At 49.2% G+C, this 12328-nt stretch overlaps 1 protein-coding gene across 2 annotated transcripts in view; it reads left to right on the top strand.

The window, feature by feature from the left end:
- The window catches only part of PKNOX2 (PBX/knotted 1 homeobox 2), a 316850-nt gene that overhangs the window by 161563 nt on the left and 142959 nt on the right, over positions 1-12328 (top strand). For both annotated transcript variants that reach the window (XM_039250244.1, XM_039250245.1), the window contains one exon: positions 809-874. The gene's annotated coding sequence lies outside the window, so the exon portion shown is untranslated. The remainder of the gene's footprint in view (positions 1-808; positions 875-12328) is intronic.

Here is a 12328-nt window from a genome sequence, read left to right as displayed (position 1 = left end):
CGTGACTAACATACAGGATAACCAAGCCTCAATCGAGACGGTCTGATTTCACACCCATGTTCCTTCCATGGCCCACGCCCTTCTGTTCCGTCCCCTCTGGCATGTAGAGGATTCAGGCCTTGCTCTACTCTGGGCCTGAGGTCAAGGTGGAAGAGATGCCTCTCAGGAGTTGCCCTTGTCCAGTAACCGGGTCATGAGGACAACTCTCCAGCTCCCTCCTATAGGAGCAGTCTTCTTGTTTATGCCGCCCTCCCTGCTTTGGCATTCCACGACCTCACCGTTGGGTCCTGGTGTATCTGGAGCGACAGCAGTGAAGCAATGCTTTCCTGAAACTGTTTCCCAGAGGTGACTTCCGTGCCTGCCTCCTGCTCCTTGCTTCTGCGGGGAGGCCATGGCGGGGGGGGGGGGGGGGGGGGGGGGGGGGGGGGGGGGGGGGGGGGGGGGGGGGGGGGGGGGGGGGGGGGGGGGGGAGGAGGGCTGGATGAAAGCGCCTCTGAGATGCTCTCTCTCTGGCCTGGCTGCAGTGCAGGGAGGGGGTCCTGGAAAGGGAGGCAGGGCCCAGAGCCCTACAAGTCATTAGGCCACCACTCAAGAGCCTGATGCGAGCCAGCCTGGTGCATCACTCGTGGATTTGAGGAAACTTGCAGCCTGTTTGCCTGAAAACATGCCCCACGCCCCAAAGCCCGGAATGAGAGGCCGAGCGCCAGGCTGGGAGACAGAGGCTGTGCTAGTGAGGAAGGCAGCAGATAAGATGAACAAATCCCCCAGGTGAGGCCCAGAGGTCACGGATGCGTATTTGCCTTTGCAGCCCACGTTACTTCCCGCCACTTGAAATTCTCCTAAAAACCCAGAGGAGCAGCTGAAAATATCCCAGGTAATATGAAAATGAATAACAGCTCAGCAAACAGAGCCCAGCTTCTGAGCAAACAGCCGAGAGGGCAGGCAGCCTGGGCGAAATGAGAAAAGGAGAGAATGCGGAAGGAGGGTGGGCAAGTAAGAGACGGAGAGGGGAGGGGGACTGTGGGGGTAGGAGGAAGCCAGCTCAGGGTCTTGGCCACCACTTCGTTCGGCACTCAGTTGCCGTTTGCCCTGGAGACTCCCTTTGGGCCACACTCCTCCCGAAGGGGTGAGGAAAAACGGCGCAAAGACCACGTTTCTCAGCTCTGGCCGAGATGAAGAGACGTTCTGGTGTAAAATGCCTCATAGTCTCTGTCTTATCCAGTCTTTTCTCTATGTGGATGTGAACTGGGGAATGAGGATGGGTGGGCAGTGTGCCTTTCTGAGGTAGGAGGCCTGAGTTCCAGATCCAGCTGTCACTATGTGATCTTAGGGGCTTTCGTGGGCTACAGTTTCCTGATGAGCAAAATGAGGGGGTTCCTTTTAGCTCTAACATTCTATGGGGTCCCCCCCATAATCACAAAGATTTGAATAAGTGCTTAGCTGCTTGCTGAGGTGTATGATTCAAGGCTGTGTGGGTGTGGCTAACCCTCAAGGAATTTATCCTCAAAGGCACCCAGTGCCACATGGATAGTCATGTGAGCAAGAAGCAGCCGATTAAGAATCTTCTTGGATATTGTGAATGAGATTGGGGAGTGGCCAAATGAGAAGGTGGCATTATGCCTGCCCGGGGGCCAGAGAGTGGAACTGGAGGACCTAATATCTATAACAATTCTCACGTACTGAATGCGTACTCCATGTCCAGAGCTATGCCGGACCCTCTGCATTTGCTATCTCGTTTACCTTTATAGTAATCCTTTGAGCTAAGTGTTATTATTATCCTCGCTTTACAGATGAGATTCTCAGAACCAGTTACTTGCCCGTGGTCAGATAATCCAGGTCTTACCCAGGTCTGAATGATGCAGGGCCCACACTCTTAAACCATTGAGCCATGTTGCCTTTCATGGCTTGGTGGAGGGACTGATTAGCCTCAGAAGGTGAGCGATGTTTAGCAGCAGTGGGCTAGGTATCCTGCCTCCCAAACAGGGTCATAATCCCTCACAAGAGCACAGAAGCCATGCCATGTGGGGCTTTGTCACCTCTGCCTTGCTGGCCCCATGCACCAGAGACCCACCAGTTCACTTAGGAGAGCTGTTTGTCAAACTGGAGCTTTTTTTTTTTTTTAACCTTCTAATAAACTACAAAACAAGCTGTGAAGCAGCCACAGCACCAAGAACACAGACAAGGATGTGCAAACAAGGCGTGCAATGGGAACAAAAAGAATAGTTAGCAGTGAGAAAGATTGGCCGGACCCAGGCTGGGCTCTGTGGACACTGGCTTTGGGCTCCTCTCTCAGTTGCTAGGCTCCTCCCTAAGCATCTTAGGATCCTGGAAGGCTGAAGGATCATCTACCAGGGACATAAGAAGAAACAGAAAATCTTGGTTTAGGTGGAGGGTTAATCCAGGGAGCTGAGAGATTGCCTGCCTCCAAGATACTGTGCGTCCCACTGTCCCACATACTTATTATGTACCAGCTCTGAGCCAAGCGTGGCTGCAGGTGCAGTCCTGGGATTCCTCATGGAGCTTCCATCTCATTCTTGTTCCCTCACCACCTCCATGCTGGGTCTCAGAGTTCCCTCTGCCCCTCATGTCTAGACACAGATTGCTTCCTCAGGCAATCAGTCAACGAACATTAAGTCCCTACTGTGTGCAAGGCCTTATTGTAAGTGCAAGGGATAGTGCTGAACAAGACAGAGTCCCTGCCATTAGGGAGTTCCAATTCTAAGTGGGGAGAGAGAGAGTGAAGAAACAAGGAAGCGCATATGGAAATGAGAGAATGTTAGGTGCTGATGGATGCTATGAGTAAGATAAGGTAGGTATTGTGGGAAAGTGCCTTGGCTGGTGTTGGGAAAGGCTCTCTGAGGATAGGAGATTTGTTTGTTTGTTTGTTTGTTTTTTAATGTTTATTTATTTTGAGAGAGAGAGCAGGTGAGGGGTGGAGAGAGAGACTGAGAGAATGAGGATGGGAGATTTGTATCAAAACTTGGTGGCTGAGAAGGTGGCAGCTACATAGAGATGGGAGGGAAGATCATCTCCATTGGAAGGAAAAGTAAGAGCAGAGTCACCGATGGGCCTGAACCCACGCGCCTGGGAATTCGTAGATGAGAAAGGGCATAGATAGAAATGAGATCAGAGGGGCAAATAAGGGCCATGCACAGGCACTTGGATCTTACTCCACATGCAGTGGAGAGCCACTGGAAGGCTGTCTGTGGGGGAATGAGTAAAGCCGAGTCTGCTGTAGAAAGACCTATCTTGCTGCTGTGTGGGGTCAGGGAGACTTGGTCTTGGCCATGGAGATAGAAGACAGGGAATAGTGGTTCGAGTCAGGTGGCTCTAATCCCATGTACTTTGAGAGTCAGGCCTAAAAGACTTCCTGGTAAACCAGAAGTGGGGGGAGGAGAGATGGGAAGGAATCAAGACTGACTCTTGGATTTTCAGCAAGTGAGTGGAGAGTGCACTTTTACTTAGACGGGTAAGGCTTGGCAGAAGGGGAGGTGTGCTTTTGAGGAGGGAAAGATCCACTTTGAATACACTAAGTCGAGGATGCCTTTTAGACACTGAAAGAGAGATGTTGAGTAGACAGTTGAATACAGATGTCTGGGGGTCTGGTAGAAGATGCAGCTGGAGATGTCAATCCGTGAGACCTGAGTGTGAAGGAAAGTACTTAAGCTACAAGACTAGCTAAGGTCACATGGAGACAGAGCACGCTAGAAGGGAAAGGTGCTGAAGACACTCCAGTGTTTGTAGGAAATGCCCACAAAGGAGATGGAGAAGGCATGCCAATGATGTATGAGAAAAACCAGGTGAATGAAGTGTCATAGAACCTAGAGAAGAAAGCTTTTTGAAAAGGAACAATTGGCTAACTGAGTTGAACGCAGATGAGGACAGAGAAGTAACCCTCCATTTCAGCAAGATGGAGTCTTTGGTAACATTACCAGTTGGTCATCAGTGGAGTGGGCTTTATGTGATGAAAAGATACTAGAGGTGAGGAAGTGGACACAATGAATATGGAGTCCTTTGAACAGATGTGCTGTGAAGGGGAGGTCAGAAAGAGGTAGAAATTGGAGGAGGGAGTGGGGTCAAGGGAGAGTTTATTTAAGAGGTATGTTTGGGTATCATTGGAAATGACCCTATAAAGAGGGAGAAAATGATAATGCAAGAAGGAAGAGAAGAGTTGCAACAACAACAACAATAACAAAGGTGGGGGCAGAGAATGGGTTCAGAGCCCGGGGAAGGTGTTGACCTTGGGTAGGAGCCAGGACTCTTTTTCCATTGCACTCGAGGTGGGGTAGGCAGCGTATTTTGGTTCTAATGCAGATACAATGAAGGACTTGTTGATGGGAAGATGAGGTAGTTCTCATCTTATGTAGAAATCTGTTTTCTTTGTGAGATATACAGCAAGGTCATCAGCTAAGAATGGGCTAGGGAAAGGAGTGTTGGAGATTTGAGAGAGAGAAGGAAGTGGGATAGTTTCCCCAGAGACTGGGAAATTGAATTTTCTAAGGAAGTGTAGTAGGTTTCTCTGACAGTGTCAAGTGAGATTTGTGGTCATGTTTGTACCGAGTCTAGTCAGCAAATTTGTGTCATTTTTCTCAGCAACGTCCAGCTGCTGTGGTGCAGGCTGCCAATAAACGGATAGAATACCAGGACTGGAGTTCTGTTAGACGGGTACAGAGGAAGGAGAGCTGCCAGACATTTAGGGTATTGGCAAGGGTTGTTCAAGTGTTGGACTGTGGAATCAGAGCTGGGTAAGGAAGGAAGTGGACATGCAGGGAGCGATAGCAATGAATAACAACAACAGAACAGGGGATTTTAATGAAATGAAGGTCTTGATGAGGTTGGGGAATTGAATGGGTGGAGTGTCAGGGTAAGCTAGCTCTAAAGAGAGTGGTGATGGTCAGAAAGTCGGATGTTAGAAATCTACATTTAGCGGGTGATTCAGTGATTGGTGTGATTAGAGCAAAAGCTCATTGGGGCTAGAAGGTCAAGGAACTAAGAGGCCAAGGTATTGGTTGGATCATCTGCATGGATGTTGAAGTCTCCCCACAATGACGGCAGGAGTAGTAGTGAAGGAGTCAGAAATCCAGATGCTGAAGTCATCCATGAGTGCTGGGGAATGACCAGGAAATTGGTAGAAAGACAGAATTATGTATGTATGAGGGGTCAAGAGAGCTGATGATAAGCTCTTCAAATAAGCTTGGGTTTTTTGAAGGAAGAAAGAGACAGTTTAGATGAGGAACAAAGTAGGCAAATCCTCACCTCCCGTTCTGAAGTACATGGGATGTGGGAGCCAGACCTGCCTCTGTTGGAAAGGGCTTCTAAGGAAACGTCCTCAGGGGGAAGTTGAGTTTCACTTAAAGCAAGAACATGAGGAAACATTGTCAAGGAGGATCAAGATTTCCAGAGGGCACACTCAAAGGATGGGAAGGAGGAGAGAGGGAGAGGTTGGGGGATGGGGTGGACACAATAGCATGCAGTTGAGTGTCTATACAGTGATGCATGATCAGGGAAGCTTAGGCTTCTGATGGTAACTCAGGTAAATGGGAAACTGAGGCATGATGGCTATGACGTTCAGGACTAATCCCATCTGCAGAGGAGGACATTGACATGACTAGGCTTGCCTCATGATAGAGAGGTTGGGGCTCCAGTTGAAGACCTGGGGAGAGGCGCTGCCTTACTGGAGATGGTACGATGTAGAGGCTAATTTGGCCTTCTAATCTAGCTGTTCACATACGGGAATAGAAGAGTAGAATCATATCCCAATGATTCTAATATGGGAACCAAAGGATATCAAAGTAGGAAAAGCATCTTTTTATTTTTTTAATTTTGTTTTGTTTTGTATTGTTTTGTTTTTAAAGAGAGAGACAGAGTGTGAGTGGGGGAGGAGCAGAGGGAGAGGGAGACACAGAATCCGAAGCAGGCTCCAGGCTCTGAGCTGTCAGCACAGAGCCCGATGCAGGGCTTGAACTCACGAACTGAAAGATCATGACCTGAGCCCAAGTTGATTGACTGACTGAGCCACCCAGGTGCCCCAGGAAAAGCATTTTAGATCTCCCCAACCAATTCTTTCACTTTTCAGATAAATAATTTGTTCAAGGACATCAAGCTATTAAGTGGAATTAGAGCTTGCTGGGAATAGAGATTTGTGTATAGTTTGAGTGGGCTGTGTGTTTAAGGCTGAGGCAGAAAGAGTGGGAGCACCCTGGCGGCCTCTCGGGGAGCGCTTCGTCCTGCTGTGTTGTTCTTGTCTTGGGGGTCACTATGTTTTCCCCAAACAGGAACAGGTACCCGGTTTGCCAGGATCACTGGAAAGCAGAGAGCTCGGACCCTGGACTCCATTCTCATCCCCGTCTGTGGCCTCTTGGTCAGTTGCCCTAGCTCACTGCACTTCAGGATCTCCGTCAGTGACCGTAGGTGGCAAACAGTGGTGAGAGTGGCCTGTGAACTGCGGTGGACGAGGCAATACCCAAACCTCCCAGCACTGGGCCGTGGCATGTCCTGGCATTGGCTCCTGTCTGAGCAAATGAGTGAAACATTTACTGAGTATCTACCCTGTGCCCGGCCCCACTTCCAAGAAGCTCAAAGTCTCTCGGGAACTTGTAGGCTCAGTGCTGAAAAGACACCCGAGGGGAGCTTTGAATGTAGTTGCCTCCCATTTCAGAGGAGGAAATACCACAGGAGCCAGGCCTCTCCACGTTTGGGTCCAAAGCTCTGTCACCAATGTGTGCTGAGTTTTCATTCAACGTTTGGTGCCTGCCCTGTGTCCCCACCTCCGAGGGACTGCCTGGTAGGCGCTGTCCATCTCTTTCCTGCAGGCCACCCTCAGAGTCCTGTCCCCCTCCCCCCAAGTCAGGCAGGCACCAAGTGGGTCGTGGTGTCTGGGGGTCCCTTTGCCCTCAGGATAGGGTGCCGGTGAGCTGCCCCAGCGAGCTGGCTGCCTGCGTTCAGCCCCTCTCTCCTTTCAGCCTGCACAAGTGTTAAATACGGCATCAAATTAAGCAAAATTAAATACATTGCCATGCAGCATTTTTCTCTTGACTGAATCAAACAATGCGGTTGCCATAGGAACAGCCTTTTCTGAAAAGGTCACCTGCAAGAAACTGTGTTTTAGGTACAACTCAAGGAGATTATGGGGGATTAACTCATTTTATACATATATATTAAATATATATACTTTTTCTTTAAAGGGGCTGTTATGAAGGAATAATATCCAACTGAGCTGGAAGATACCCACAGAAAAAAATTTAAGTCCCCGATAAAGGGTTTTTTTTCTTTTCTTTCTTTTTTTTTTTTTTTTTAACCAGCATGCAGTGGGGGTGATATCTGAAATGGCGACTCTGTGTTTTTACTTGGCTTTAATTAAACCTCAGTCGGGGCTGAGAAATGTGGTGAAGCGAGATAATTGCACTATTCCCAGTACAGTTTTTAAACTCCGGCTTTGATATGCACCTCGTGACAGCCTGAACCTGCACCCAGGCTCCTGGGGCTGCTTGAAGCTCAGCTTATAACCACCCCTCTTAACCTGCAGGCATCTGGGGACCCGCATTCCGGATCTTGAATGGGAAATTAGGGCTGGGGGAGGAGGGGCCCAGGCCATCTGCGCAGAGGCAAGGAGAGGCCCTGTCTCCCCGAAAAAGTTCCTCTCTGGCATTCCGGAGGTCCCTGTCAGACGTTAGTGTCCTAAATGTCAGGGGACAGGCACGAACTGCCCTAACTCAGAAAGAGAATACGACGGGTCTTCTCTAGCTTTCCCCCATAATTTAGAGATTAACTGAACTCTCCCGAGGAAGTCCTAACTGGATGTGAGTTAAAACGGCGGTCTGGTAGAGCCCTTTGTGAGTGTCCCAGGCAATATAAGGGGCAGTACGTGTTTCTCTTCAGTCCTCCTTTTCAAGGCGCTCTTGGGGTTCTTCAAGGTGGAGGCTCCATCTTTAATACACTTACACAGCCCCCAGCACCCCTGTGGGCCCCACATGGGCCACCCAGCCCATTTGTGATGGCCCAGGCGTGGCAAGCTTCTGGCCGTCCCTGGTGCCAGGGAGATGGACGTTCTCTGTTATAAATGGTACAAGGATGGTGCCTGGCCCCTTCCCTCCTGCCCGCTGAGTCCTGCTCCCCAAGAGGGCAGAGTGTGGGCCGTCTGTCTTAGGCCAGGAGGCAGAGCATCCCAAGCAGAGGGTTAAGCTCAAAGGGGCAAACCAGACGCTGCAGATCTGAGTGACTGCACTGGCTTCCTGGGCACCAGCTAGACAGATTTTTCTGGAACCTGGGGCTCTAGAGATCATTCAGAACTAGCTTGTCCAGCAGACAAGCCCAGTGCTCGCATCAAGGCCACACGGGGCCTCGGTGTCCTCTGGAGCTTGGGCTCCCTGCTGGGTCCATGTCTCCCCCTAGGGCCTGTGAGAGTTGGTGGCCGCCACCAGCTTAGAACTACCTCAGGAGGAAAGGGATTGAAAGCGTGGGGTAGATGCATGTGATATGGTCAGATATGATCCTAGCAATGTATAGCACAAGCCCAAGTTACACAAACCCTCCTGGAAAACGTTCCTTCGAAGACTTCCCGATGGCTGGCCTGCCTGCCGTCACACAGACCCTCTTTCCCTGTCTCTATTTATCGGCTGCTGTGCCTGAGATTTTCTTGTATTTGCCCCCAGTCCCTTCTCTTAATTTACCCCAGTGCCAGACGCAGTAGGCTGGAGCAAGACTTTGCAAAAGTAAGTAAGAGTAAGAAAATGTAAGCGTGAGAACTTGCAAAATAGGCAGATCGGGGTTTTAATTCTGACCCGCCACTCACCAGTTGAATGCCTCTCTTTCCTTATCTGTCAAATGGGGAAAATAATAGCCACTGTCTTAAATAATAGGTCCTTACAGGGCTTTGCCAAAGATTAAATGAGATGGCCTGAGGGAAAGTATCTGGATGACTTAGGTGTTCAATGGATGTTTGTTGAATGTTTCAGGAACATGACTTTCGTACAAAACAAACCATGTGTCTCCTTTCCTGTAAAATCCGACTTACCAGCCTAGGGACGACTGCAGAGATTAAAGAAGGAACAGCAATTTCTCACTCTAATCCCCTAATACAATCACTGGCGGTTTCCTCGAACTCTTAAGAAAAGCAAATCTACACTTATCCAGGGAAGAAGTTTATTTTTAGAGCAATTCAGCCCTCTGAACTCATAGGTACCCTTAAGACAAGACTCCTGAGTGCCTGGCCAATCTGGAAAGAACCAGAAAAAGACCACTGGCATGAGTAGAGAGAGCTCGCTTTTGGGTTACCCAAATCCACCTTGTTTCCCCATTTAGGACAAAGTGGAGCCAACAGCAGTTAGCAGAATGGTGCTGTTACTGCAGCCACTCCATGGGTGGTTTGGCCTCATTCCTTTTCCCATCTTGGGTCCCACTGTTCAGCTTCTCAGATGAGCACAGTCTCCCAAGTATCCCCAGAAACAGTTGGCAAGGAGGAGCTTCCCAACCAGGGGCTGTTAGTGCACGGGCCTCAGAGTCAGACCTAATTGGGTTTGAAAGCCACCTCTACCAATCTTGAAGCCATGTGACCTTGGACTAGTTACTTCCTACTCAGCACCTCCATTCCTTATCTGTAAGTACACTGGGATACGCTGTTTATCTCACAGTGTTGTTGCCAGGGTTAAGTGAGATGATACTTGTGAGGTGCTCATGGCGGGGGCCAGCATGCAGAAGTCTGTCAGCACGTGGCACACAAGTGCATGGTGAGCACCAACAGCCACTGGAAGGCTTGTTAAAGCACAGATTGCTGGGCCTGTCTCCAGAGTGATTTAGCGCTGCTGAGATGGGGCCTACGGATTTCCATTGCTGACTCGTTCCCAGATAATGCTGCTGGGTGGGGACCACACTTTGAAAAGCACTGGTCTATCCAAACCAAAGTGAGGGGAATATTTGACCATAATACATTAAATTTGTACCTTAGTAGGTATCCATCCTCGTTTCCAAAGGCTTCCAAGGGAGCTTGGAAGACTAAACTATCTAGACTGGTGCTGTCCCTTAGAACTTTCTGCAGCGAGGGAAATGTTCTGTATCTGTACTGTCCAGTTCGGTAGCCACCAGCCACACAAGCACTTGTGATGTGGCTAACAAATGTGAGGGACTGCATTTTACATTTAAATTTTAAAAACTTGTGGCTAATGACTGCCACATTGAGTAGTGCAGACTAGAGCTTCATAGATAGAGCTTAGTGAAGGCAGGTCTGTTAACCATGAAAATATATGGCTAGGGGGATGACATGTCAAGAATTGGGACTGGGCTCGGGGTGCCTGGGTGGCTCAGCTGGTTAAGCGTCTGACTTCGGCTCAGGTCATAGTCTCCCCAGTTCATGAGTTCAAGCCCTGTGTTGGGCTCTCTGCTATCAATGCAGAGCCCGCTTCTGGTCCTCTGTCTCCTTCTCATTCTGCCCCTCCCCTGCACTCGCTCTATTTCTGTCTCTCTCTCTTTCAAAAATAAATAAATATTGAAAAAAAATTTTTTTTAAACGGAGACACAACATTGCAGTTACCTGCCCCTTCAGTGAGTTCTGTCCATCTAGGGACCTTCTCTGGAGACTTTAGGAGTCAAGTAATGAAGCCTCCGCCTTCCCTCATATACCTGAATATCTAGGTACACTGCTCTCTGGAGGAAGCAGGAACAATCGAAATATACGAAGGGTAGGGTTTGAACATCCAAGTAGAATAAATATGATGGCCCTCTTAGGGACGATGGCAAAGCATTGATGTGCCAGAGCCATGACCTGTATGTTTCAGGGATAGAAAACAGTAAAGATATTTTCTGGAAGGAAGTAGGGCTCAGAAGGTAGTATGGTTTGTTCCTGGTTAGAAGATGGGAAAACAGAAGGGTCAGCTTAAAAGGAAAGCCTTCTGTGACCCATGGTCCGCCACCTAGTAGAAGCGTGCAAGCGCAGACCTGCTCGTGGTGATGGGAGAGTGGGAAAGAAGAAGGTGATGTTTGTGACTTGGGGTGACGAGCTGCTGCTTTGAGCCAGTTCTGTGAGTGGGAAAGCAGGGAAGTGTTACTATTCAAAAGTCACCCTGACGATGTTTGCCCTAAAATCGCTTGTCTCCTGCTGTGTCTACTCTGCCTCGGAAGGTACTATCACACGGCATTTAAGATGGCTTCTGAGAGCCTAGAAGATCTGAGAGTCTCAGAGATCTGATTCAGAACTTGCTCTGCCACTTACAAGCCCTAGGCAAATTACATAACTTGTCTCAGCCTCAGTGTCTCGTCAGTAAATGAAAATAACAATGGCACACGCCTATAGGGTTGTTTTGGGAATTGAATGAGATCATGGATATCAGGTGCTTTGCACGATGCCTGGCACAGGGCAGGTGTGTTTGAGATGGCAGCTTTTATTAGGTTACAGGCACCTCTGACTTTGCTTCTAGTCTTGGCAGTGAGTTGCCCCGCGTGCTGTCCCATAAGGACAGGATGCGGGGCGGACTCTGGGCGTCCTTCCCTGAGTGTGTCGATGAGGGAGAGAGCACCTTCGCCTGGATTTCTTCCCTGGGTAGAGGTGACCTCTCAGCCTGCAGCCCCCCGGGGGTGAGCCTTTGCTCTACAACAACAGCCATGATGGATTGTGCCGTGTGTTAGCGCCAAGACACAAGCAATAGCATTGCCCGAAAACCAACTTAAGCCTGGCCTGATTTAGTACAGAGAAAATGACAGCTGCTGTGCTCGGCTGGCTTCCACCCAGCAGAAGGCTATTTTTTGCAAATAAAATGGTAAGTCGCTAATCAGAAAGATAAATTAAGAAGCATTAAGATAATGATGGTCTAATCACCGTCCACACAGAGAATTGCTAGAGTGAATATCCAGGCTACCGAGTGCTTGAGCACATTTGGTGATTATTTGTATTATGAAGGGGATGATGGATTCCAGGCCTGGAATCAATCTAGCTCAGGAAGCCCACAAGACCAGTTTCCTTGGGGAGAGGACACTAGGGACTTCTGGAGGTCGTCTGATCCTCTTTCCGCCCCCACCCCCAGGTCTGAGCAGCCTCCCCAAACCCATTCTTCATTTATGGCTGTTTCACTTGCCGAGGTCCTTCAGCTTCCATGAAGGCACTCCTTGGTCCAGCTTTTCAGGGCTGGGACTCTCCTGCTTTCCCAGGCTAGTATTTCCCAGGCAGAAATGCCCCACAGAATATCCAGAGTCTGGAGCGATTCAGATCATAGAGAGTGTTGCTCCCCTCATTCTTCAGCTGGGGACCCCAAGGCCAAGGGAAGGTGATTTGCTCAATTTCTCAGAGGTAAAGCCAAAGCTAGAACTCACCTTGTGCTAAAACAAGAAGTTTTGAAAACCT

Source organism: Hyaena hyaena, unplaced genomic scaffold (genome assembly GCF_003009895.1).
Source record: "Hyaena hyaena isolate Hyena2069 unplaced genomic scaffold, ASM300989v1 scaffold_364, whole genome shotgun sequence".
NCBI classification, from domain to species: Eukaryota; Metazoa; Chordata; class Mammalia; order Carnivora; family Hyaenidae; genus Hyaena; species Hyaena hyaena.
The sequence above is the reverse complement of the archived record's forward strand: the minus strand, read 5'-3'. Positions and strand labels throughout refer to the sequence as shown.